This window comes from Pseudophryne corroboree, chromosome 12 (assembly GCF_028390025.1).
Source record: "Pseudophryne corroboree isolate aPseCor3 chromosome 12, aPseCor3.hap2, whole genome shotgun sequence".
NCBI lineage: Eukaryota > Metazoa > Chordata > Amphibia > Anura > Myobatrachidae > Pseudophryne > Pseudophryne corroboree.
Genome location: NC_086455.1, coordinates 36,360,901 through 36,387,872, shown reverse-complemented (window position 1 = coordinate 36,387,872; position 26,972 = coordinate 36,360,901). Strand labels below are relative to the sequence as shown.

Here is a 26,972-nt window from a genome sequence, read left to right as displayed (position 1 = left end):
TGGGTGTTACTGGGCGGAAACAGGCCGTTTAATGGGCATGTGGGAAAAAACGCTACCGTTTCCGGAAAAAACGCAGGAGTGGCTGGAGAAACGGGGGAGTGTCTGGGCAAACGCTGGGTGTGTTTGTGACGTCAAACCAGGAACGACAAGCACTGAACTGATCGCAGATGCCGAGTAAGTCTGAAGCTACTCAGAAACTGCTACGAGGTGTGTAATCGCAATATTGCGAATACATGGTTCGCAATTTTAAGATGCTAAGATTCACTCCCAGTAGGCGGCGGCTTAGCATGAGCAAATCTGCTAAAATCCGCTTGCGAGCGAACAACTCGGAATGAGGGCCATTGGTTTAAGCATTATCTAACTGTTGCCTTGCACAATATTTCTGCGATCATTACCTCAACTACTTCTTGTGTCAAAGATGTAAAGATGAGCTACATGATGGAATGCCTAGGGGAGATGATCCCTTTTGGAGGACCACACCATACTTTGTCATATAAAGTTACCTAGCAAGATGGAATTCAGAAGCAAAGGATTTGGGAGGAAATGAAGGGAAATTTGAAGGATTAAAACTGGTGTTGGTTCAAACAAATATATTATATATATATCAAAGTATTTTTTACTTTGCAGTTTTTAAAAAGAAAAAAAAATCTATATTACAGGAGACTGATAAAGTGATAGGCATATCAAAAAAGGATCAAGTTCTTAAAGAAGTGACCATTTAATTGGAGTAAAAAGTTTCCATTCAGGATATACACGATCCAGAATGGAAGAGCTTAAGGTGTCACTACACATTGATCAAGGCCACATGCCCTTCAAATGCGGCCCCTTGTTGCACATTTTTGCCAAATTAATGTTTTCTTCCAATATATTTTCTTTTTCTTTTACAGATGAGCGACTTGGTTATCAGAAAACCGAGCCCTCCCGAACTTACCCAATCTGAATGTACCCGGGTCGGGTGTCACGCTTGGCTTGACTTGAGGATTTGACGATTGATAATGAACTGAGGGAGCAGCTGTCGGCAAAGGAAGGAAATGGGATGGCTGAATGTAGTTCCTATTCATGGATTTAGGCCCGAAGATGCAGGAGGGATGGCAACGAGGACATTAAATGAGAACGATACACTGAGAAAGGTTATTTCAGCTTTACTGAGACTTCAATCATATACAACGACTAGGAGATAAGTCTGAGTGAACTCTGAAAGACCAAATGTTCGTGACTTGTAAACGATGTTGAAGAGTCCTGAATGAAGAGATGCCTTGTGATTTGTAAACGATGCTGAAGAACACTGAATGAAGAGATGACTTGAAGAATGATGTTGAAGAGACGATCACTGTGAGCACTGACAGAAAATGGAGACCCTCTACCAGATAGAGGACCCAGCAGTTACACCACAAGGGCAGGTGGACTGGAAGCAAAGGACTGCAATAACAGAACTGACCACCGGGCGGCCCCCACAGAACCAGGATACCAGAGGTTAACCTGGGAGCACAGAGCTTGAGCACCTTACAGCAGCAAGTAACTTGAAGCACTAGCACCATAGCTAAGCATCAACCCCTTTTTAAAAGGGAAAGCAGCACCGGATTGACTGGACGCGAACTGGGATACCAATTGGCTTGGCCTCAGTCTCCCAGATGCCGCATTCCAACAACAGGACACTTGGAAACAGACACCTCCGGCTGCCATGCTCCGCTCCCAAGGGCCCGGCAGACGCTCTGGAGGACCTCGCTGCAACAGCTCCTATCCGCTGCAGCCACACCAGCCAGCTAACAGGAAGGCCGCAGGGACCAGAACCGGAGGTAAGACTCCGAATGCTGACACTGGGACTCCGATCTCCCCACCTGCCCCGCATCTGAAAACGAGGCAAAACGTAATCCAGTGTCTGATCCGCAGGTTTTGGATTTGGGCACCAATTTCAAAGTCCCATTGAAATCAATGGGCTGACTGCTAAGTGGCTGAGAGAGCCTTTCTCACGGCTTTCGGCCTATGGATCCCTACATTCTCATCTATCCAGAGGCGGCTGCTGCGCTGCAGCCACACACATGGCAAGCATTGAGAGAGTGCTGTGTACACTGCAGGATTTACCACCAGGGGGACCTTCCTGTCTGCTGTCACAGTAAGTGCACTATTACTTCTAGGCTACAGCCGGCATGTATCCAAACCGCAATGTATCTAACCCACACTGTATCTGTCCTGCACTGTAATCTGCCCTGGATCTGACCCACACTGTATCCTACCTGCACTGAAACCTGCACTGCATCCGATCCGCACTGTATCAAACCCACATTGTTTCTGACCTGCAGTGTCTCTGACCCACAGTGTATCCAACCTGCACTGTATCTGACCCAAACTGTATACAACCTACACTGTATCTGACTCACACTGTATCCGACCCACACTATAACCCATTCTGTATACAACCTGTATACAACCTGCACTGTAACCTGCACTGTATCCGACCCGCACTGTATATGACCCAGACTGTATCTGTCCTGCACTGTAATCTGCCCTGGATCTGACCCACACTGTATCCAACCTGCAATGTATCTGACCCGCACTATATACAACCTGCACTGTATGTGACCCACATTGTATCCGACCCACACTGTAACCCACTGTATACAACCTGCACTGTATCCGACCCACACTGTAACCCACACTGTATACAACCTGCACTGTAACCTGCACTGTATATGACCCATACTATATCTGACCTGCACTGTATCCGTTCTGTAGTCTATCCTGCACTGTAACCCACACTGTATCCAAGCTACAATAGATCCGATCCGCACTGTGTCCAGCATTGTTTCCATCCTACACTATAACCTGCATTGTATCTGACCCGCACTGTAACCCGCTCAATATTTAACTGTGTGTCCCAATGTATGTGTAGCAAGGGCCAGTGTACTCGTGCGGTCACTGGCCCTGCTACTAGCCTGCACATCCCTCCTCACCTGGGATGGCTCGGCGCCGTCCCATGGGGCCGGAGGTAGCGCTGGCTTCGGGCAGCAATGGGGACCGGGCCTGGTCTGGTCTCCACCTGCCCAGATGTTTTCAGAGTCCGGCGGTGGGCTTGGGGGCGGCGGTGAATCGCCACCGCCGCTCCACGCGGGTGATGGCGGTGGGCCTGCATCCTCCGGGACTCAGACCCCGCCAATCACAGCGCGGCTTTTTGAATTTGGCGCCAGCCGTGAGCCAATCACGACTCGCGAGCTGGTGGCCAATCGGGAGTGGCGGCGGCGGGCCAATCCTGGCTCGCCACATCATAGTCCCGCCCCCTGGCACTGGCTGATACTAGCCAGTGCCGGGCGCGAGTGTTGTAGTCGTCGGCGGGGAAGGAGCAGAGAGGAGCTCCGGAAGACTCAAGACGGAAGACAGCGCTGGAAGTCCTGGAGGGCGGCGGCAGTCGCAAAAGAGCTGAGACACACCGCCGCCCGCCGGGTGAAGTACAAAGAGCCATCGCCCGTCGGTGAAGGCGTCAGAAGCCCTGGGACAGCTGTGTGCAAAGCAAAAGAGCTTGCACGGGCCACCGCTGCCCAGGTGAAGACTCCAGGAAGCCCGGAGGTGGTGGGAGCCATCCCACCTCCGGCGAAGACAACGCAGTGGGCGTGGACGGACCAGGCCTGGTCCAGCCACAGCCCTTAGGACGGGTAAGTCCAGGTGGTGCCCCCCCTTCCCCTAGAAAACCAGGGATTCGGGCACTAGGCCCGTGGGCAAAACAGGCACTAGGCCTGAGGCACCATAGGCGGGCACTAGGCCCGTGGGGCAAAACAGGCGCTAGGCCTGAGGCACAACAGGTAGGCACTAGGCCCGGAGGACCCAAGGGCAGTAGGCCCACGAGTACTGGGCCGCAGGCGGGCATGAAGCCCGGTCAGCAATGTGGGCGCTAGGCCCAATAGGATATGTCTGGCCACCAGGATTAGGTAGACGGGCTCTAGGCCGCAGGTTGCGTAAGTCGGCGCTACGTCGCAGGTGTGGTAAATCGGCACTAGGCCGCAGGTTGCGTAAGTCGGCGCTACGTCGCAGGTGTGGTAAGTCGGCACTAGGCCGCAGGTTGCGTAAGTCAGCGCTACGTCGCAGGTGTGGTAAGTCGGCACTAGGCCGCAGGTTGCTTAAGTCGGCGCTAGGCCGCGGTTCGCATCAGTTGGCGCTACGCCGCATACGTGGTAAGTCCTCAGTTTTCCCCACAGCCAGGCCCCCATGGAAGGTAGGCTGTCGGAAGTTACGCGCTGGTGAGTATCACACGGGTCGAAACAGTATTACTATATTGTGTTATAACCTCTGTATAAGTGTCTCTCCATCGTAAAGCGTAAGCAGCGCCACGTCCCGTGGGCTGTGTTGTGTGTTCTCTTACAGGAGCAAGGAAGAAGGGCCAGTCGTCTGGCAGGAATCCGAGGATACAGCTGGTAAGCGGAATTGTGTTTCGTGTGTTTTTCTGTGGTGTATGTTGCCCCTTCCCCTACCCCCCCCTTTGGGCGTTTTCGTTCAGGGTCGCGCCTGGTGCTTCGCACCATTACGGGAGCACCCAGTCTGAGACCACAAGTGCCAATGATGACCATTCACTGAATCCAGTGTAGGCCACCCCTGCATAGTGTGTCCGCCATTCGTTTCAGGTTGCTCCAGGAAGTTCTTCTCTGTGTCTGGACGCGTGCCAGTATCGTCTGAATTGTCTCGACGGACTGAAGGTGGAGGACGGGATCCGAGAGGTACGTAGGCCTGGTAAGTGAGCGCGCCGTACTTCTTTTGCAGGGCCCCACCTCCGTGCCTCTTACATATGCTGCATTGTACCCCATACTATATCCAGTAGGTACAGAATACTGTTTTTATGGTTGGGGAAATATTGGGGAGCTGCTCAACAAAAAAGAGTGATTGATCGGGGATTTACATGAGTACAGACAGAGTGCCAGTCATTAGTTGCCCAGGGCCCCCAGGAGGAAGGTACAAATTGGGCACTGAGAATAGGCATGTGCTGGGGGAATGTGCACTTGTGTAAAGGCAAATCCACGTCTGCTGTTGCTATTTTACACATGGCTCAGGGTTTCTTCTTTGCTGTTTGTTAACTATTACTACTTTTGAGCAGTGATATTCCACACAGGGGCCCTCATTCCGAGTTGTTCGCTCGCAAGCTGTTTTTAGCAGATTTACTCACGCTAAGCCGCCGCCTACTGGGAGTGAATCCTAGCATCATAAAATTGCGAACGACGTATTCGCAATATTGCGAATACACCTCTCTTAGCAGTTTCTGAGTAGCTCCAGACTTACTCGGCATCTGCGATCAGTTCAGTGCTTGTCGTTCCTGGTTTGACGTCACAAACACACCCAGCGTTCGCCCAGACACTCCTCCGTTTCTCCAGCCACTCCCGCGTTTTTCCCAGAAACTGTAGCGTTTTTCCGCACACACCCATAAAACGGCCAGTTTCCGCCCAGTAACACCCACTTCCTGTCAATCACACTACGATCACCAGAACGATGAAAAAGCCGTGAGTAAAATTCCTAACTACATAGCAAATTTACTTGGCGCAGTCGCACTGCGGAAATTGCGCATGCGCACTAAGCAGAAAATCGCTGCGATGCGAAAAAAATTACAGAGCAAACAACTCGGAATGACCACCAGGATCTTTAATAATGTTATGTGTTGTATTTGTTTTCTATTGGTAGTATTTGCAAGTTGGTTTGATTGGTTATTGCTGATACATTACTAATTTGCAAAACAGTTTTAAACAGAAATATCTGCCAGTATGGTAAGTACTGAATGAGTAATGTAATGATTAATAAAACATTCAACGGTGATGGCAGAGCCAATATGGGAAAGGGGGGGTGGGGTGGAGGTAAGGGTTTATTTACAACATGTATATAGATTTATATCAGCGCCGTAACTAGACATTTTAGAGCTGTGTGCAAGAAACAGCATCAGTGCCCCCTTTTTCTCACAATATGGCATGCACTCCCCCTTTTTTACATATTAGGCAGGCAGAGGTGGCCATTCCGAGTTGTGCGCTCTTTGCCGTTTTTCGCAACGCAGCGACTAGGTGGAAAATGCGCATGCGCATGGTACGCAGCGCGCATGCGCTAAGTAATTTAACACAAAACTTTGCAGATTTACACAAGCTCGAGCGACGTTTTTTCAACGCTCGAGTGATTGTAGTGTGATTGACAGGAAGTGGGTGTTTCTGGGCAGTAACTGGCCGTTTTCAGGGAGTGTGCTAAAAAACGCAGGCGTGCCAGGTAAAAACTAGTGATGAGCGGGTTCGGTTCCTCGGAATCCGAACCCCCCCCGAACTTCACGCTTTTTACACGGGTCCGAGGCAGACTCGGATCTTCCCGCCTTGCTCGGCTAACCCGAGCGCGCCCGAACGTCATCATCCCGCTGTCAGATTCTCGCGAGGCTCGGATTCTATCGCGAGACTCGGATTCTATATAAGGAGCCGCGCGTCGCCGCCATTTTCACACGTGCATTGAGATTCATAGGGAGAGGACGTGGCTGGCGTCCTCTCCATTTAGATTAGAAGAGAGAGAGTGAGAGTGAGACACTTGATTTACTGGAGCTTAGGAGTACTCAGAGAGTGCAGAGTTTACTAGTGACTGACCAGTGACCACCAGTGCAGTTTTATTATATTATTATTTAATATAATCCGTTCTCTGCCTGAAAAAAAACGATACACAGTGACACAGTAACAGTATACCATATCTGTGCTCAGCCTCAGTGTGCTGCATCATCTATGTATATCTGACTGTGCTGAGTGCTCAGTGCTCACACAGCTTAATTGTGTGGGAGACTGGGGAGCAGTAGCAGGAGTACATATTATTTAACAGTGCACACTTTTGCTGCCAGAGTGCCACTGCCAGTGTGACTGACCAGTGACCACTGTCTGACCACCAGTATATTGTGATTGTCTGCCTGAAAAAGTTAAACACTCGTCGTGTGGTGTTTTTATTCTATAAACGCATTCTGCTGACAGTGTCCAGCAGGTCCGTCATTAATTATATAATATATACCTGTCCGGCTGCAGTAGTGATATATATATATATATTTTTTATATCATTATCATCCAGTCTATATTAGCAGCAGACGCAGTACGGTAGTCCACGGCTGTAGCTACCTCTGTGTCGGCAGTCGCTCGTCCATCCATAATTGTATACCACCTACCTGTGGTGTTTTTTTTTTCTTCTATCTTCTTGATACTACTAGTAGCTTACTTTAGGAGTCTGCAGTGCTGCTGACAGTGTCCAGCAGGTCCGTCATTATATAATATATACCTGTCCGGCTGCAGTAGTGATATATATATATTTTTTATATCATTATCATCCAGTCTATATTAGCAGCAGACGCAGTACGGTAGTCCACGGCTGTAGCTACCTCTGTGTCTGCAGTCGCTCGTCCATCCATAATTGTATACCACCTACCTGTGGTGTTTTTTTTTTCTATCTTCTTGATACTACTAGTAGCTTACTTTAGGAGTCTGCAGTGCTGACAGTGTCAAGCAGGTCCGCCATTATAATATATACCTGTCCGGCTGCAGTGGTGATATATATATATTTTTTATATCATTATCATCCAGTCTATATTAGCAGCAGATGCAGTACGGTAGTCCACGGCTGTAGCTACCTCTGTGTCGGCAGTCGCTCGTCCATCCATAATTGTATACCACCTACCTGTGGTGTTTTTTTTTTCTATCTTCTTGATACTAGTAGCTTACTTTAGGAGTCTGCAGTGCTGCTGACAGTGTCCAGCAGGTCCGTCATTATATAATATATACCTGTCCGGCTGCAGTAGTGATATATATATATTTTTTATATCATTATCATCCAGTCTATATTAGCAGCAGACGCAGTACGGTAGTCCACGGCTGTAGCTACCTCTGTGTCGGCAGTCGCTCGTCCATCCATAATTGTATACCACCTACCTGTGGTGTTTTTTTTTTCTATCTTCTTGATACTACTAGTAGCTTACTTTAGGAGTCTGCAGTGCTGCTGACAGTGTCCAGCAGGTCCGTCATTATATAATATATACCTGTCCGGCTGCAGTAGTGATATATATATATTTTTTATATCATTATCATCCAGTCTATATTAGCAGCAGACGCAGTACGGTAGTCCACGGCTGTAGCTACCTCTGTGTCGGCAGTCGCTCATCCATCCATAATTGTATACCACCTACCTGTGGTGTTTTTTTTCTTTTCTATCTTCTTGATACTACTAGTAGCTTACTTTAGGAGTCTGCAGTGCTGCTGACAGTGTCCAGCAGGTCCGTCATTATATAATATATACCTGTCCGGCTGCAGTAGTGATATATATATATTTTTTATATCATTATCATCCAGTCTATATTAGCAGCAGACGCAGTACGGTAGTCCACGGCTGTAGCTACCTCTGTGTCGGCAGTCGCTCGTCCATACATAATTGTATACCACCTACCTGTGGTGTTTTTTTTTTCTATCTTCTTGATACTACTAGTAGCTTACTTTAGGAGTCTGCAGTGCTGCTGACAGTGTCCAGCAGGTCCGTCATTATATAATATATACCTGTCCGGCTGCAGTAGTGATATATATATATTTTTTATATCATTATCATCCAGTCTATATTAGCAGCAGACGCAGTACGGTAGTCCACGGCTGTAGCTACCTCTGTGTCGGCAGTCGCTCATCCATCCATAATTGTATACCACCTACCTGTGGTGTTTTTTTTTCTTTTCTATCTTCTTGATACTACTAGTAGCTTACTTTAGGAGTCTGCAGTGCTGCTGACAGTGTCCAGCAGGTCCGTCATTATATAATATATACCTGTCCGGCTGCAGTAGTGATATATATATATTTTTAATATCATTATCATCCAGTCTATATTAGCAGCAGACGCAGTACGGTAGTCCACGGCTGTAGCTACCTCTGTGTCGGCAGTCGCTCGTCCATCCATAATTGTATACCACCTACCTGTGGTGTTTTTTTTTTTCTATCTTCTTGATACTACTAGTAGCTTACTTTAGGAGTCTGCAGTGCTGACAGTGTCCAGCAGGTCCGTCATTATATAATATATACCTGTCCGGCTGCAGTAGTGATATATATATATATTTTTTATATCATTATCATCCAGTCTATATTAGCAGCAGACGCAGTACGGTAGTCCACGGCTGTAGCTACCTCTGTGTCGGCAGTCGCTCGTCCATCCATAAGTATACTAGTATCCATCCATCTCCATTGTTTACCTCAGGTGCCTTTTAGTTGTGCCTATTAAAATATGGAGAACAAAAATGTTGAGGTTCCAAAAATAGGGAAAGATCAAGATCGACTTCCACCTCGTGCTGAAGCTGCTGCCACTAGTCATGGCCGAGACGATGAAATGCCAGCAACGTCGTCTGCCAAGGCCGATGCCCAATGTCATAGTACAGAGCATGTAAAATCCAAAACACCAAATATCAGTAAAAAAAGGACTCAAAAATCTAAAATAAAATTGTCAGAGGAGAAGCGTAAACTTGCCAATATGCCATTTACCACACGGAGTGGCAAGGAACGGCTGAGGCCCTGGCCTATGTTCATGGCTAGTGGTTCAGCTTCACATGAGGATGGAAGCACTCAGCCTCTCGCTAGAAAAATGAAAAGACTCAAGATGGCAAAAGCACAGCAAAGAACTGTGCGTTCTTTGAAATCACAAATCCACAAGGAGAGTCCAATTGTGTCGTTTGCGATGCCTGACCTTCCCAACACTGGACGTGAAGAGCATGCGCCTTCCACCATTTGCACGCCCCCTGCAAGTGCTGGAAGGAGCACCCGCAGTCCAGTTCCTGATAGTCAGATTGAAGATGTCAGTGTTGAAGTACACCAGGATGAGGAGGATATGGGTGTTGCTGGCGCTGGGGAGGAAATTGACCAGGAGGATTCTGATGGTGAGGTGGTTTGTTTAAGTCAGGCACCCGGGGAGACACCTGTTGTCCGTGGGAGGAATAGGGCCATTGACATGCCTGGTGAAAATACCAAAAAAATCAGCTCTTCGGTGTGGAAGTATTTCACCAGAAATGCGGATAACATTTGTCAAGCCGTGTGTTGCCTTTGTCAAGCTGTAATAAGTAGGGGTAAGGACGTTAACCACCTCGGAACATCCTCCCTTATACGTCACCTGCAGCGCATTCATCATAAGTCAGTGACAAGTTCAAAAACTTTGGGCGACAGCGGAAGCAGTCCACTGACCAGTAAATCCCTTCCTCTTGTAACCAAGCTCACGCAAACCACCCCACCAACTCCCTCAGTGTCAATTTCCTCCTTCCCCAGGAATGCCAATAGTCCTGCAGGCCATGTCACTGGCAATTCTGACGAGTCCTCTCCTGCCTGGGATTCCTCCGATGCATCCTTGCGTGTAACGCCTACTGCTGCTGGCGCTGCTGTTGTTGCTGCTGGGAGTCGATGGTCATCCCAGAGGGGAAGTCGTACTCGTAAGACCACTTTTACTACTTCCAACAAGCAATTGACTGTCCAACAGTCCTTTGCGAGGAAGATGAAATATCACAGCAGTCATCCTGCTGCAAAGCGGATAACTGAGGCCTTGGCATCCTGGGCGGTGAGAAACGTGGTTCCGGTATCCATCATTACTGCGGAGGCAACTAGAGACTTGTTGGAGGTACTGTGTCCCCGGTACCAAATACTATCTAGGTTCCATTTCTCTAGGCAGGCGATACCGAAAATGTACACAGACCTCAGAAAAAGACTCACCAGTGTCCTAAAAAATGCAGTTGTACCCAATGTCCACTTAACCACGGACATGTGGACAAGTGGAGCAGGGCAGGCTCAGGACTATATGACTGTGACAGCCCACTGGGTAGATGTATGGACTCCCGCCGCAAGAACAGCAGCGGCGGCACCAGTAGCAGCATCTCGCAAACGCCAACTCTTTCCTAGGCAGGCTACGCTTTGTATCACCGCTTTTCAGAATACGCACACAGCTAAAAACCTCTTACGGCAACTGAGGAAGATCATCGCAGAATGGCTTACCCCAATTGGACTCTCCTGTGGATTTGTGGCATCGGACAACGCCAGCAATATTGTGTGTGCATTAAATATGGGCAAATTCCAGCACGTCCCATGTTTTGCACATACCTTGAATTTGGTGGTGCAGAATTATTTAAAAAACAAGAGGGGCGTGCAAGAGATGCTGTCAGTGGCCAGAAGAATTGCGGGACACTTTCGGCGTACAGGCACCACGTACAGAAGACTGGAGCACCACCAAAAACGCCTGAACCTGCCCTGCCATCATCTGAAGCAAGAAGTGGTAACGAGGTGGAATTCAACCCTCTATATGCTTCAGAGGTTGGAGGAGCAGCAAAAGGCCATTCAAGCCTATACAACTGAGCACGATATAGGAGGTGGAATGCACCTGTCTCAGTGGAGAATGATTTCAACGTTGTGCAAGGTTCTGCAACCTTTTGAACTTGCCACACGTGAAGTCAGTTCAGACACTGCCAGCCTGAGTCAGGTCATTCCCCTCATCAGGCTTTTGCAGAAGAAGCTGGAGACATTGAAGGAGGAGCTAACACAGAGCGATTCCGCTAGGCATGTGGGACTTGTGGATGGAGCCCTTAATTCGCTTAACAAGGATTCACGGGTGGTCAATCTGTTGAAATCAGAGCACTACATTTTGGCCACCGTGCTCGATCCTAGATTTAAAACCTACCTTGGATCTCTCTTTCCGGCAGACACAAGTCTGCTGGGGTTCAAAGAACTGCTGGTGACAAAATTGTCAAGTCAAGCGGAACGCGACCTGTCAACATCTCCTCCTTCACATTCTCCCGCAACTGGGGGTGCGAGGAAAAGGCTCAGAATTCCGAGCCCACCCGCTGGCGGTGATGCAGGGCAGTCCGGAGCGACTGCTGATGCTGACATCTGGTCCGGACTGAAGGACCTGACAACGATTACGGACATGTCGTCTACTGTCACTGCATATGATTCTCTCCCCATTGAAAGAATGGTGGAGGATTATATGAGTGACCGCATCCAAGTAGGCACGTCAGACAGTCCGTACTTATACTGGCAGGAAAAAGAGGCAATTTGGAGGCCCTTGCACAAACTGGCTTTATTCTACCTAAGTTGCCCTCCCACAAGTGTGTACTCCGAAAGAGTGTTTAGTGCCGCCGCTCACCTTGTCAGCAATCGGCGTACGAGGTTACATCCAGAAAATGTGGAGAAGATGATGTTCATTAAAATGAATTATAATCAATTCCTCCGTGGAGACATTGACCAGCAGCAATTGCCTCCACAAAGTACACAGGGAGCTGAGATGGTGGATTCCAGTGGGGACGAATTGATAATCTGTGAGGAGGGGGATGTACACGGTGATATATCGGAGGATGATGATGAGGTGGACATCTTGCCTCTGTAGAGCCAGTTTGTGCAAGGAGAGATTAATTGCTTCTTTTTTGGTGGGGGTCCAAACCAACCCGTCATTTCAGTCACAGTCGTGTGGCAGACCCTGTCACTGAAATGATGGGTTGGTTAAAGTGTGCATGTCCTGTTTATACAACATAAGGGTGGGTGGGAGGGCCCAAGGACAATTCCATCTTGCACCTCTTTTTTCTTTCATTTTTCTTTGCGTCATGTGCTGTTTGGGGGGTGTTTTTTGGAAGGGCCATCCTGCGTGACACTGCAGTGCCACTCCTAGATGGGCCAGGTGTTTGTGTCGGCCACTAGGGTCGCTTAGCTTACTCACACAGCTACCTCATTGCGCCTCTTTTTTTCTTTGCGTCATGTGCTGTTTGGGGGGTGTTTTTTGGAAGGGCCATCCTGCGTGACACTGCAGTGCCACTCCTAGATGGGCCAGGTGTTTGTGTCGGCCACTAGGGTCGCTTATCTTAGTCACACAGCTACCTCATTGCGCCTCTTTTTTTTCTTCTTTGCGTCATGTGCTGCTGTTTGGGGAGTATTTTTTGGAAGGGCCATCCTGCGTGACACTGCAGTGCCACTCCTAGATGGGCCAGGTGTTTGTGTCGGCCACTAGGGTCGCTTAGCTTACTCACACAGCTACCTCATTGCACCTCTTTTTTTCTTTGCGTCATGTGCTGTTTGGGGAGTGTTTTTTGGAAGGGCCATCCTGCGTGACACTGCAGTGCCACTCCTAGATGGGCCAGGTGTTTGTGTCGGCCACTAGGGTCGCTTAGCTTACTCACACAGCTACCTCATTGCGCCTCTTTTTTTCTTTGCGTCATGTGCTGTTTGGGGAGTGTTTTTTGGAAGGGCCATCCTGCGTGACACTGCAGTGCCACTCCTAGATGGGCCAGGTGTTTGTGTCGGCCACTTGGGTCGCTTAGCTTAGCCATCCAGCGACCTCGGTGCAAATTTTAGGACTAAAAATAATATTGTGAGGTGTGAGGTGTTCAGAATAGACTGAAAATGAGTGGAAATTATGGTTATTGAGGTTAATAATACTGTGGGATCAAAATGACCCCCAAATTCTATGATTTAAGCTGTTTTTTAGGGTTTTTTGAAAAAAACACCCGAATCCAAAACACACCCGAATCCGACAAAAAAAAATCGGTGAGGTTTTGCCAAAACGCGTTCGAACCCAAAACACGGCCGCGGAACTGAACCCAAAACCAAAACACAAAACCCGAAAAATTTCCGGTGCTCATCACTAGTAAAAACGCAGGAGTGGCTGGAGAAACGGGGGAGTGGCTGGCCGAACGCAGGGCGTGTTTGTGACGTCAAACCAGGAACTAAACGGACTGAGGTGATCGCAGTGTAGGAGTAGGTCTGGAGCTACTTAGAAACTGCAGCAAATTATCTAGTAGCAGTTCTGCTAATCTTTTGTTCGCTATTCTGCTATGCTAATATACACTCCCAGAGGGCGGCGGCCTAGCGTTTGCAATGCTGCTAAAAGCAGCTAGCGAGCGAACAACTCGGAATGTGGGCCAGAGTCCCCTATTTTACACATTATGGCAGGCAGTCCCCATTTCTTACACATTATGGCAGGCAGTCCCCATTTCTGACACATTATGGCAGGCAGTACCCATTACTAATTACGGCCCTGATTATATATTATATACTGTACGTACACACATAAACTACAGGATCTTTTCTACAAAGCTGAAAAGCTGTAGACTCTAACACTCAGTCTATTACAGATTCGCTACATGCCGACACTTGTTACAAAGCCATTCAGGTAGAAATGATGTAGTAATTATCGTATTGCATTAGGCCCGACATGTCTACATAGTCTCAGAGCAACAGATCCAACATGTTTTCGATGCATGAACCTAATCGGCAGGTTTAACCAGAGGCTATAGCTATAGTTCTGTAGGTGGTTCCACTGTAGTGTTTTGTATGAAAGGGATCGGTATGTGAGCCCGCCACACGGGATGCCAAATGTCAGTATACCGACAGGGGCATCATGGGTGATAAAATGCCTGGGGGGGGCGAGCACAACAGAGCCCCTTGCAGGCTCGCCACAGGTTCTATTCTCCCTCTATGGGTGTCATGGACACCCATAGAGGGGGAATCACCTACCTCACCTGTATTCTGGTAGCGGTATAGTACACCCGTCATGATCCCAGCGTCGGTATTGAGACGGCCGGGATCCCGGCGGGCGGTATGTTAACTGCATACCGTATGAAACACAGTGACCGAACCACTGTGTGAATGGTGACAGGCAGCCATCGAGTCCTCATATTGCTGTAGTGAATTACAACAATAAAGTCGCATAGACTCGTAATAAACTTTAATACAAAAGTTTGCTTTTGTGTGTGTATTTTCTATATTGTATATATTACTGTATATATAATTAAATGTGTCATTTTTTTTAGAATTGTCTAACACTTTTGTCACTGGCAGCGGCTGCTCCTTACCAGTGTTGCCAGAAGGTCTGTAAATGTGTGCATGCGTGGAATTGTGATCTCACACATGCGTACACATTAACAAGTTGGCCAGCTTCTAGTGTCTGCAACCCACCGAAGCCAGATAGGGCTGGCATGATAGCAGGGAAGTGGCTTCCCATTGGAAGAAAACACTTCCCCCTGGAACTGCCAGTGCAGTTGTTGAGTTTGCAGCCCACAGGTAAAATCTACCACTGGCCAGTGTTGGAAAAACAGCTTCAACACATCTTGCGGTAGGAGGAACGAATAATAGCAATGGGGGGCCATTGAGAGGTAGTATTATGTAAAATAAAAATGTTTTACATGTATGTTACATTTATATGTTTTTACTTGGTTGGGGATTATTACAATGGGGTAAATTTAGGGAGTTCTATTTAAGATGGGATGTTGCCCATAGCAACCAATCAAATTCAAGGTATTATCTTCTAGAACAGGGATGGGGAACCTTCGGCCCTCCAGCTGTTGTTGAACTACACATCCCAGCATTCCCTGCAACAGTTTTAGTATGGCCAAATAGCAAAACTGTAGCAATGCATGCTGGTATGTGTAGTTCAACAACAACTGGAGGGCCAAAGGTTCCCCATCCCTGTTCTAGAAGGTGCTAGATAAATGAGAAGTAGACTCTGATTGGTTGCTATGGGCAACATCCCATCTTAGTAAATTTACCCCACTGAGTGAAGTATGGAGACAGGGGGGGTCATTCCGAGTTGTTCGCTCGGTAAAAATCTTTGCATCGCAGCGATTTTCCGCTTAATGCGCATGCGCAATGTCCGCACTGCGACTGCGCCAAGTAAATTTGCTATGCAGTTAGGATTTTTACTCACGGCTTTTTCATCGTTCTGGCGATCGTAGTGTGATTGACAGGAAATGGGTGTTACTGGACGGAAACAGGCCGTTTTATGGGCGTGTGGGAAAAAACGCAACCGTTTCCGGAAAAAACGCAGGAGTGTCCGGAGAAACGGAGGAGTGTCTGGCCGAACGCTGGGTGTGTTTGTGACGTCAAACCAGGAACGACAAGCACTGAAATGATCGCAGATGCCGAGTAAGTCTGGAGCTACTCAGAAACTGCTACGAGGTGTGTAATCGCAATATTGCGAATACATCGTTCGCAATTTTAAGATGCTAAGATTCACTCCCAGTAGGCGGCGGCTTAGCATGAGCAAATCTGCTAAAATCCACTTGCGAGCGAACAACTCGGAATGACCCCCAGGGAGTGATAGCACTATTGCAGATTTGGAAGACAACTGCTGAACCTGTCATCCACCTCCTTACGCCACGTGTTCTTTCTAAGAAACCTCTGCTGCCAGGCTCCTGTACCTCAGGTAAACCAAATTAACATAAATTAAAATGACAGCTGGCAAATTAAACTTAATTGGGAAAAATAGTTAAAAAGGGCCGCAGGGCTGCTCTGTAATAAAAGAGGAACTGCCTCCATTAACTGCTGTGCATGGTTTTGTCTGTGTACATACAGTATGGTACAGCACTTTATTTCACTGTTATAATCACAGCTGGGCCATTTTTATATTTATTAGGATTTTATTTGATTTAGTTTAGTATAGTTATTGTACTCAGAGGTGGGTACCAAGGGTGCAAAACGCAAAAATACAGTTGAAAAATTAGGTTTTCAAGATTTTTCCAGTTTATTAAAAAATGTGTCTGGATTATTGATTTTGGATACTGAAGCTCAATATATGATGGATTACCAGCAAGAAACAGTGCTGCTTCAAAGTATAGGGGGTCATTCCGAGTTAATCGCTAGCTGCATTCGTTCGCTGTGCAGTGATGAGGCAAAAAAAAATCGGCACTTCTGCGCATGCGTATGCGGCGCAATACGCACGCGCAACGTACTATTACAATGAATAATGTAGTTTCACACAGGCACTAGCGAACCTTTTCAGTCGCACTGCTGGCCGCAGAGTGATTGACATGAAGTGGGCGTTTCTGGGTGTCAACTGCCCGTTTTCAGGGAGTGTTTGCAAAAACGCAGGCATGCCAGGAAAAACGCAGGCGTGGCTGGGCGAACGCTGGGCGTGTTTGTGATGTCAAAACAGGAACTGAACAGTCTGAAGTGATCGCAAGCGCTGAGTAGGTTTTGAGCTACTCTGAAACTGCACAAAAAAAAACTTTGTAGCCGCTCTGCGATCCTTTCGTGCGCACTTCTGCTAAGCTAAAATACATTCCTAGTGGGAGGCGGTATAGCGTTTGCACAGCTGCTAAAAACTGCTAGCGAGCGAACAACTCGGAATGACCCCCATAGTTCAATGTTAACAAAAAAAAAAATTTGGTCCCGATTTATAAATACTAACTTTTATAAACTTCTTTGGATTGCTGTTTCAGTGCAAACAAATAAGGGGGTGATTCCGAGTTGTTCGCTCGCTAGCTGATTTTAGCAGCATTGCACACGCTAGGCCACCGCCCTCTGGGAGTGTATCTTAGCTTAGCAGAATAGCGAACGAAAGATTAGCAGAATTGGGAATAGAAAATTCTTAGCAGTTTCTGAGTAGCTCGAGACTTACTCCTACACTGCGATCAGCTCAGGCCGTTTCGTTCCTGGTTTGACGTCACAAACACGCCCTGTGTTCGGACAGCCACTCCCCCGTTTCTCTAGACACTCCCGCGTTTTATCCTGGCACGCCTGCGTTTTTCCGCACACTCCCAGGAAATGGTCAGTTTCCGCCCAGAACACCCACTTCCTGTCAATCACACTCCAATCACTTCAACGATGAAAATTCTTTGTTCTGCCGTTAGTTAATCTACTAAATTTTGAGCTAAAATACCATGCACATGCGCATTTTCGCATTAATCGCTCCGTTGCGAAAATCGGCAACGAGCGATCAACTCGGAATGACCCCCAAAGACTGTGAAAATATTGTGAACGTTTCCCACCATCAACTTCAAAGCAGTGATGGTAATATTTAGTAAGTTTGTTTAACATTGAAGATGTTGGCTTTAGGTGCAGATTAAATTATTTTTTTCTTTAAACAAAAATAAAAATTGCAGCCTTTGTGTACTCGTCTAATAGTGGTTCTTTACAAATTCCTAGTGAGCCCCCCACGCATTTTGGGCCTGATTGCGCTTGGATTTGCAATCCATGAGATCGCATGCTGGGGTCCACCCATCTCAAGGCAAGGTCGCCCATCTTGCTGACCGTCCCCCCCCCCCCCCCCCCCCCACGATTAAGCAGAAATTGCGATCGCCTGCTGCCATCTTTTCCGATGTCACGCAGACGCCGCGTGCACGCCCATGTTATGCCCCCCATTTTGAGGTCGCCGCACCCATTTCGCCGGCAATACCCTGTGTGGCAAAAACGTGGCGGTCGGGTGTTTGTACATATGAAAATGCGATAAAAAACCCCAAAACGGGGGGTTTATCGCATTTTCCCTTTAGTACATCCCGCCCTATATGTTCACTGTTGTTATTGTGCTTTCATTGACCTGTTCATTACTGGTCTGAAAAATGCTTCATTGCTGTGATTTGTACATTTTGTATTGTACCTTCGTTACACTATGGAATTTATATAGCGAGATTGCTTGGTAACTATGAGCAACATATTTGTTAGTTATTTCCAGAACTTTTAATTAACATCAAGCCACAAATATGTTGTGCACAAAGTCTTTCTATTTCTAGAATCCTTAGAAAAATAATGAGAAAAGTCAAGTTCCACAGAGTACTGTTTTCAAAATAAATATGTTAGAGAAGGATTTTTTCTGTGCTGTGTTTGCCCTGTATATTTATATATAGAGACGGACAGCTGGAATGTTTGCATGCAGTCATATCCTGTTTATAATGGTTTTTGAAACTTATTTCCGTTGTTTTTATATTAACTAATTAATCCCATGACTGGAGACTAAATCTGTAACTGTGATCAGAAGGATGAGCACTCATTCAGCAGACCAGTAAGCCTCTGAGAGGTGGTGCATAATTGTGCTCATACGTACTCTTAAAATAAGAGATTGATTATCTTGGGGTGGATCATATACAGTCAGTAACCAGGATCAGAGGTAATGACCAGGAGTTAGTGCATTTATAAGCTATAGAGCATAATCATGGTTAATGCCAGGGGTTCGATACACTTTGAAGTCAACGGACTTATCATGAAACAAAGCTGAAGATTCAGACCCCTGGGACACATTAGGCAATTCTGGACATTGTTATATTGGTATATGCAGGGCTGGTGCTAGGGTGCCCCCCCTGCAAACTATAAATTTGCGCCCTCCCTCCCACATGTAATAAAGGAGTGTGGTCTCACACGGAAGGGGCGTGGCCACACAATAGTAAACCCACTTCAAATTACGCTACACAATAGCACAATCTTATTCACATTACACCCCACGTAATGCACGATTCATATTGCAGCACAAAGTAGTGTACCTTATTCACATTACACCCCACGTAATGAACGATTCATATTGCAGCACAAAGTAGTGTAATTATTCACATTACACCCCACGTAATGCATGATTCATATTGCAGCACAAAGTAGTGTACCTTATTCACATTACACCCCACGTAATGCACGATTCATATTGCAGCACAAAGTAGTGTACCTTATTCACATTACACCCCACGTAATGCACGATTCATATTGCAGCACAAAGTAGTGTACCTTATTCACATTGCACCCCACGTAATGCACGATTCATATTGCAGCACAAAGTAGTGTACCTTATTCACATTACACCCCACGTAATGCACGATTCATATTGCAGCACAAAGTAGTGTACCTTATTCACATTACACCCCACGTAATGCACGATTCATATTGCAGCACAAAGTAGTGTACCTTATTCACATTACGACACACAGTAGTTCCACTAATTCATGTTGCGACACACAGCAGTATCCCTTATTCACGTTATGTCACACAGTAGTGCCCCTTAGTCACATTACGCTACACAGTAGTGCCTCTTATACACGTTATGCTACACAGTAGTGCCTCATACACAAGGGGGGTCATTCCGAGTTGTTCGCTCATTATATTTTTCTCGCAACGGAGTGATTAGTCGCTAATGCGCATGCGCAATGTTCGCACTGCGGCTGCGCCAAGTAAATTTGCTATGCAGTTAGGTATTTTACTCACGGCATTACGAGGTTTTTTCTTCGTTCTGGTGATCGTAATGTGATTGACAGGAAGTGGGTGTTTCTGGGCGGAAACTGTCCGTTTTATGGGAGTGTGTGAAAAAACGCTACCGTTTCTGGGAAAAACGCGGGAGTGGCTGGAGAAACGGAGGAGTGTCTGGGCGAACGCTGGGTGTGTTTGTGACGTCAAACCAGGAACGAAACTGACTGAACTGATCGCAGTTGCCGAGTAAGTCTGGAGCTACTCAGAAACTGCAAAGAAATTTCTATTCGCAATTCTGCTAATCTTTCGTTCACAATTTTTGCTAAGCTAAGATTCACTCCCAGTAGGCGGTGGCTTAGCGTGTGCAATGCTGCTAAAAGCAGCTAGCGAGCGAACAACTCGGAATGAGGGCCATGTCCACAGTAGTAGTTTCCCTTACACATAATGCCCACAGTAGTAGTACCCCTTACACTTAACATCGACAGTAGTAGTGCCACACGTAATGCTCACAATAGTAGTGCCACATAACGCCCACAGTAGTAGTGCCACACATAATGTCCACAGTAGTAGTACCCCTTACACAATGCTGACAGTAGAAGTGCCACACATAATGCTCACTATAATAGTGCCACACATAATGCCCAAGTAGTAGTACACCTTACACTTAACGCTGACAGTAGTAGTGCCACACATAATACCCACAGTAGTAGTGCCCCTTACACATAATACCCACAGTAGTGCCAAACATAATACCCACAGTAGTAGTGCCCCTTACACATAATACCCACAGTAGTGCCACACATAATGCCCACAGTAGTAGTGCCCCTGACAATTAATGCCCACAGTAGTAGCGCCACACATAATGCCCACAGAAGTGGTGCCCCTTATACATACGGATGTAGCCACGCTCATTGTTGCCACGATGCACAGAGGTGGCGCGGCTAGTGTGCCCGTGACTGTGTGCGCTTGCGTGCATGCGCGCACACATTAAAGCCTATGGAGCGAATGCCCACTGTGGCCAGTTGCAGTGCGGCGCGTTCCCATCATGCTGCGATGCGTGCGCAAGCGCCTCGCCAATGATGAGCATGGCTACATCTGTATGTCCACAGGAGGAGAGAGGGGGGGATGAACAAGCCAGGGGGGTGGTGGTGGGGGGTGGGGGGGGGGGGGGGTCAGCAAGAATGCAACTACCTCCAATGCGGCAGTCCACAGGATGGCAGGGAGGAACAACCAGGACCAGCAGCGAAGGCAACTCCCAGCAGGAGAGGACCACCAAAGAAGAGGTGCTTAGCGAGGGACTGCAGAGCCACCATGCCCGATTCCACAGCCGTCAGAAGCAGTCACTCTCCAAAGCACCAGGGATCCAGAGGGGACGACGGAGGAGATCCTCAGCACGGAGAGGCAAACAGAGAGCCCATGATAGGCCATGCCGGAGGGACCACCAGATGCTGAAAGCCGCGCTTCCCGCTGCCGGCGCTTCTGCCTGTCATACAGTGACAGGTGCAGTGGCAGCCGGCAGCAACAGCAGGGTAGCAGTGCGGGGAGAGCGCCTCCTCTGCCCGGTGCCTCCCTGCATTGCATACCCTTGCTGAGCAGGTTGCGCCAGCACTGGGTATATGCAAAGCACTTATGATCAATGCTATTTTTCAGCAGGAACTGGGTTCTTGAACCCCTCATTAAATATGACATCATCTGGAACTGGGTTCCCGAACCTGTCCAGTATCCGGACAAAAGGTCGACACCGATAAGGTCGACACCACTTAGGTCAACACCAATTGGTCGACACACCTTAGGTCGGCACCTGAAATATGTTGACGTGGGCAAAAGGTTGACATGAACAATGCCGACATGGAAAAAGGTTGACATGAGTTTTTCCCATTTTTTCGAACTTTTTCATACTTTACGATCCACGTGGACTACAATTGGTAATGGAAACCTGTGCCAAGTGCAGCGAGGCACCTTGCCCGAAGCATAGCGAGCAAAGCGAGCCATGCGAGGGGACGTGGTGCACTAATTGGGGTTTCCGGTCACTTTACGGAGAAAATGACACCAATTTTTATTTTTTAAACTCATGTCGACCTTTTTTACATGTCGACCCATTTCAGGTCTCGACCTAAGGTGTGTCAACCAATTGGTGTCGACCTAAGTGGTGTTGACCTAATTGCTGTCGACCTTGAGTTCCAGACCCAACCTGTCCTGGGCCAAAATGAATTTTCCATAATTATTTTGGTAGCTCCACCCACATCACCGTTCACCTCTATCCTGCCCACAGTTCCTGAACTTATTTTCCTACAAAAATAGCACTGCTTATGATAGACTAACTCCATATAGTTTCCTCCATTAGAGCACATGCACGTTCAACACCATGTCTTCTTTGGAATATTCTGCTAACCCGTGTTGGCACCCGGGACCCATGTGATCCAGCCCTCCTGCATCTCAACTGCAAAGGACAAAAAGAGTATTTGAAGGCAAAATGTTTATTTGGCAAAAACTTGACTCTTAACCAATATAGTTAAACATGATAGAGGGTTGTGACAGATTTGCTATTATTTGTGACACTATCATGCCTGTTTGTGTATAATAATGTAACATGTGATACTGCCAGAAGGGGGTGGTGCAGATACATGATACTTGGGCCTATCTGGGGGGTGCGATAGGGGCCAGGGTTAGCCAGGGAGGTGAAGCAACGTCAACCCATCTTTGGAACACTCTGCGGTTTCGAGGTGGTGAATACATTCATATCTGGTCACAAATATGCTGGGAGAGGCATGGCCAAACCAACACGATTGATCATTCCCCCACTGGTCCATTTTACTGTACATCTGTAAATAATTCTTTATTGTATCTTCAAACAAAACTTTTTTTTCTCAGAGCTATAAAACTATATGGTGCACAAAAGATCTGAACGGATGTGTCATACAATTAGTACTGATTTCCATGGGAATATGAGCATACCATCTGAAAGGCACATTCAACCATACAGTATATCTTGCACTATTTAACCTATAGTTGAAGACTCTTGTTACATTGAATAATCCTACTGTTACTATGGTTATAGTGGGTTTCCAGAATGTGCAAATACCTAGGCAATTACATGTACAAATGGAATGTGTGGTAATATACGATATCAATCTTGATGTACCTAGGTAAATACCTTGGTATCATCATCTTAAGTCTAAAAAAATGCTAATCTATAATTGCCATACGCACTAAGGAGAAGTTCTTCATGGTGGCTATTCCCAGGTGAAAACCACTTGCCTTGGGTAGCTGTCAGCGACACATCACTACCAGCCAAGCATCCAAGGTGTCTATTTACTAAGCTTTGGATGGAGATAAAGTGGACAGAGATAAAGTGCCAGCCAATCAGCTCCTAACTGTCATGTCACAGGCTGTGTTTGAAAAATGACAGCAGCTGGTTGGTTGGGACTTTGTCTGTCCACTTTATCTCCATCCAAAGTTTAGTAAATAGATCCCTATGGGGTATATTCAATTAAAGTTGGATCCATTCCGACATGCATTTGTCAGAATGGATCCGACAACCCTAATCAATGAGCAGGCAAATCCGACTGTCGATATTTGCTCGTTCCCAGTGTCCCATCCTGCTGCTGCTGTCAGCGGCTGCCGGGTGCGCTGTCAGCGGCTGTGGGGGGAGCTGTCAGCGGCAGCGAGGGGAGCTGTCAGCAGTGGCGGGGGGAGCTGTCGGCGGCTGGGGGAGCCTGGGTGCGCTGCCGGGAGTGAGGACGGGGGGACGCCCTGCTCAATCCGACTTTTTTTAAAGTCTGATTGAGACTGTCGGAAACGGGACCAAAACCTGTCGAATTTGGTCCTGTTTCCGACAGACGCACGCGGATCGGCGGCACGTGCTTTCCGACATGTTGAATTCCCTGACTTGTCGGAACAAAAAGCCGGGGATTGAATAGGTCGGAACCCCTTCCGACATGAAAAAGTCGAAAACTGCCGTCTTTCCGACAAGACGACAGTTTCGACAGCAATTGAATATACCCCTATGTCTTTAAAGGAGGAGTCATGTGGAACAAAGTAAAGTTGCTGGGTTGGAGAAGGGAGATAGTGAGGAACAAAGCCAAAGCCAATCAGGTAAACAAAATAAGACTGTGAAACACAAATAGATAAAGAAAACTCCAACTTTCTTTGTGTAAAGGTCATATTTATAGGCTTATTAAAGCTGCATATACAGTAGGTGAGGTCTCAGATAGTCCTAATTAATTTGCCCTTTAGTAAAGCACTTACATAAAAAAATAAATGTGCAGTTATCAGTGTTTATGGTGCTCTGCCACCCAGAGCCGGCCCTGGGCATAGGCAAACTAGGCAAATGCCTAGGGCATTTGTAATGACATGGGGCACAAGCAGCTTCTGCTGATTAGAATGATATGCAGCATGCCTATATTCTGTATGTGACTACAGCTCTATCTGCATACGAAATGCATTACTAATGTGGGTCTACTACGGTATGCCGGCGCTCGGGATCCCGGCGCCCAGCATAATGGCACCGGGATCCCGACTTCTGGTATACCGGCAGCAGGGCAAGTGCAAAAGAGCCCCTTGCGGGCTCGCTGTGCTCGCCACGCTGCGGGTGCGGTGTCGCGCTACGCTATTTGTTCTCCCGCCAGGGGTGTCGTGGACACCCCAAAAGGGAAAATAATTGTCTTTATGCCAGCTGTCGGGATTCCGGCGCCGGTATGCTGAGCGCCGGGATCCCGACAATCGGCATGTCAAGTGCCACCCACTAATGTGCGGCATTATGTGTATAAGGTGTACTACAGTACTTGGTGGCGAAAAGTATAAAAAGGGCAGTACTGTGTGGTCTAATGTGAATAAAGAGCAATATGGTGTGGTGTAATGTGAATAAGGGGCACTACTGTGAGGAGTAACGTGGTACTACTGTGTGATGTACCGTGAATAAGAGACACTATTGCATGATATAATGTGAATAAAGTTGCAGTACTGTGTGGCCTACTTTCAACTGGGGGTATTATTGTCTGGCCATGCCCCTTCCCAGCAAGAACACGCACCGTTTTGGGCTGCGCACTGAATGTGCACACAGTTCCTATTTAAAATATAGGGGGTAGGAGCACCAAAATGATTACTGCTATGGGTGAAGGGTGATGGTGCTCTGAAAGGGGTACAGGGTCAGAGGCGGAACTAGCGTCTGTACAAGAGGGCACCAGCCAAAATCTTGCCTTGGGTATCATATTGGTTAGGGCCAGCTCTGCTGCCACCTGTCATCTGTAGGTAGGAATTACATTTTTGTGAGTTTTACCCAACATAAAAGTAAAGGGAAGCCCTTGTGCTATATATATATATATATATATATATATATATATATATATATATATATATATATATATATATAATATTAAAGCTGCCAAAGTCATATAAACATAGGATTCAGGACTAGTTTATTTTAGCCCAATCACATTGAAACAGGAAGTGACATATGGTCAAAAGAGGTATAAATAGAGCAGCCCAAGTCCTATGCAGCATTGTCTGCTTGACCACAGGACTGGAGAGACCAGGAGAGAGTACTAATGTAGGACCATTTAATTGCCTCAATATTTGGCCAGCTAATGACCTTAAAATTCCTGTTTTAATTTAAATCTAGTCTAATATAACTTCCTAATAGTAACATTGTTATCTAATAGGATTTCAATAGAGAGCAACCTTGGTGGACCAACATAGGTTGTTCAAATAAGGAATACCAGTAATTCAACTTTATAATGTAATTTATTTACCTCATTCCAATTTAATAGCTAATAATGGTATATTAACCCCTTACCAATATCTGTTAAGAGAATCAAGCTCTGGAAACCAACCTTCCTCCCAAAACAAACAAGGGAGGCATTTGACTGTTGATTTTATATATATATATATATATATATATATATATATATATATATGGGCAAAAACACTCCAATCGGTTCAATAAAGGCTATTATTAAGTAAGTATTTCCAGACCAATTTGATTTAAACACTGCCATTATAAGGTTATAGATACTAACAAAATAATTTGTTAGGTAAAAAACCCACAGCTTCGGGCTTACAGTGGGTCCCAACAGATGAGACGTGCATGCACTGTATACTCTATGTAAGTAATCTAAGGTTTATAAAGCCCATACTTTGATTATGGTTAAAAGCCCAAACTATGATATGTATATTACTACCCACTAATAAGTTAAGTGATTAAGTTTTCACTTTTACGTAGTCCCATCACTACAATGATATAAGGAAATTAGAATGCATATTCTGTTTTGAGAAAATTATTGCATAAATTGTAATGGAACAATTGATGTTGATCAACCCTCCCAAATCCTACGACTTTGTGAAATATATTGTTTCATCTTTTAAATATATTATTTGTTATCTCCTTAAGATGTACGAAATAATCTGTGCCCTCCATGTTTGAATTATAACACCTCATAAAATGTATTAATTGTTCTTTTGTGAGAAATGATGCTCCCCAACTGTAAATGTATTTTTCAAATGTAATCCTGTAAACTAAATAATGTAAGAAATGTCCTTCTTATGAATTTATGGATATATTAAGACAACCCATTTCTGTTCTCTCTAAAGACACCCCTGATGAAGTCGTTACTGACGAAATGCGTTGGATGACACGCATTCTTTGAGAACACAGAAGCTAACACAAAAACAAGCTCTGCCCCAATCAGGGAGTTCTTAAGGAAAACTTTGTAATAATTGAATGTACTTTTTTATTACTACAGTGGTTTTTAAATAATGTTTTAATAAATCAAAAGTCTGTATTTCAATTGTACTTGGAATAGAATTATTGGGTTGTATTGAATAGTACATCGTGTGAAGGTTATCTACTGTAGGCCACACTGGCCACCACGTGACAGATTAGATTGATACCAATTATTATAAGTAAAAAACTAGACACCCCCGAAGATACACCGTTTTATCTCTGTTCCAACAGGTCCGCTCTGGCAAAGGACCAACGTCAGAGGATTGGCGGCCACATTTTTACAAAAGAGAACTGTATAGATAATATTACAAGGAACTGGGTATTAATACAGAAGCACAGTACTGGTA

General features: G+C 46.4%; 1 long non-coding RNA gene across 1 annotated transcript in view; it reads left to right on the top strand.

Annotated features, from left to right (window-relative positions):
* LOC134979898 (uncharacterized) overlaps window positions 1-26,642 on the top strand; it is a 90,879-nt gene extending 64,237 nt beyond the window's left edge. Inside the window, exon 3 of the long non-coding RNA XR_010190298.1 lies at window positions 26,493-26,642. This is a non-coding gene — a long non-coding RNA (uncharacterized LOC134979898). The remainder of the gene's footprint in view (window positions 1-26,492) is intronic.
* Window positions 26,643-26,972: the final 330 nt, after the last annotated feature.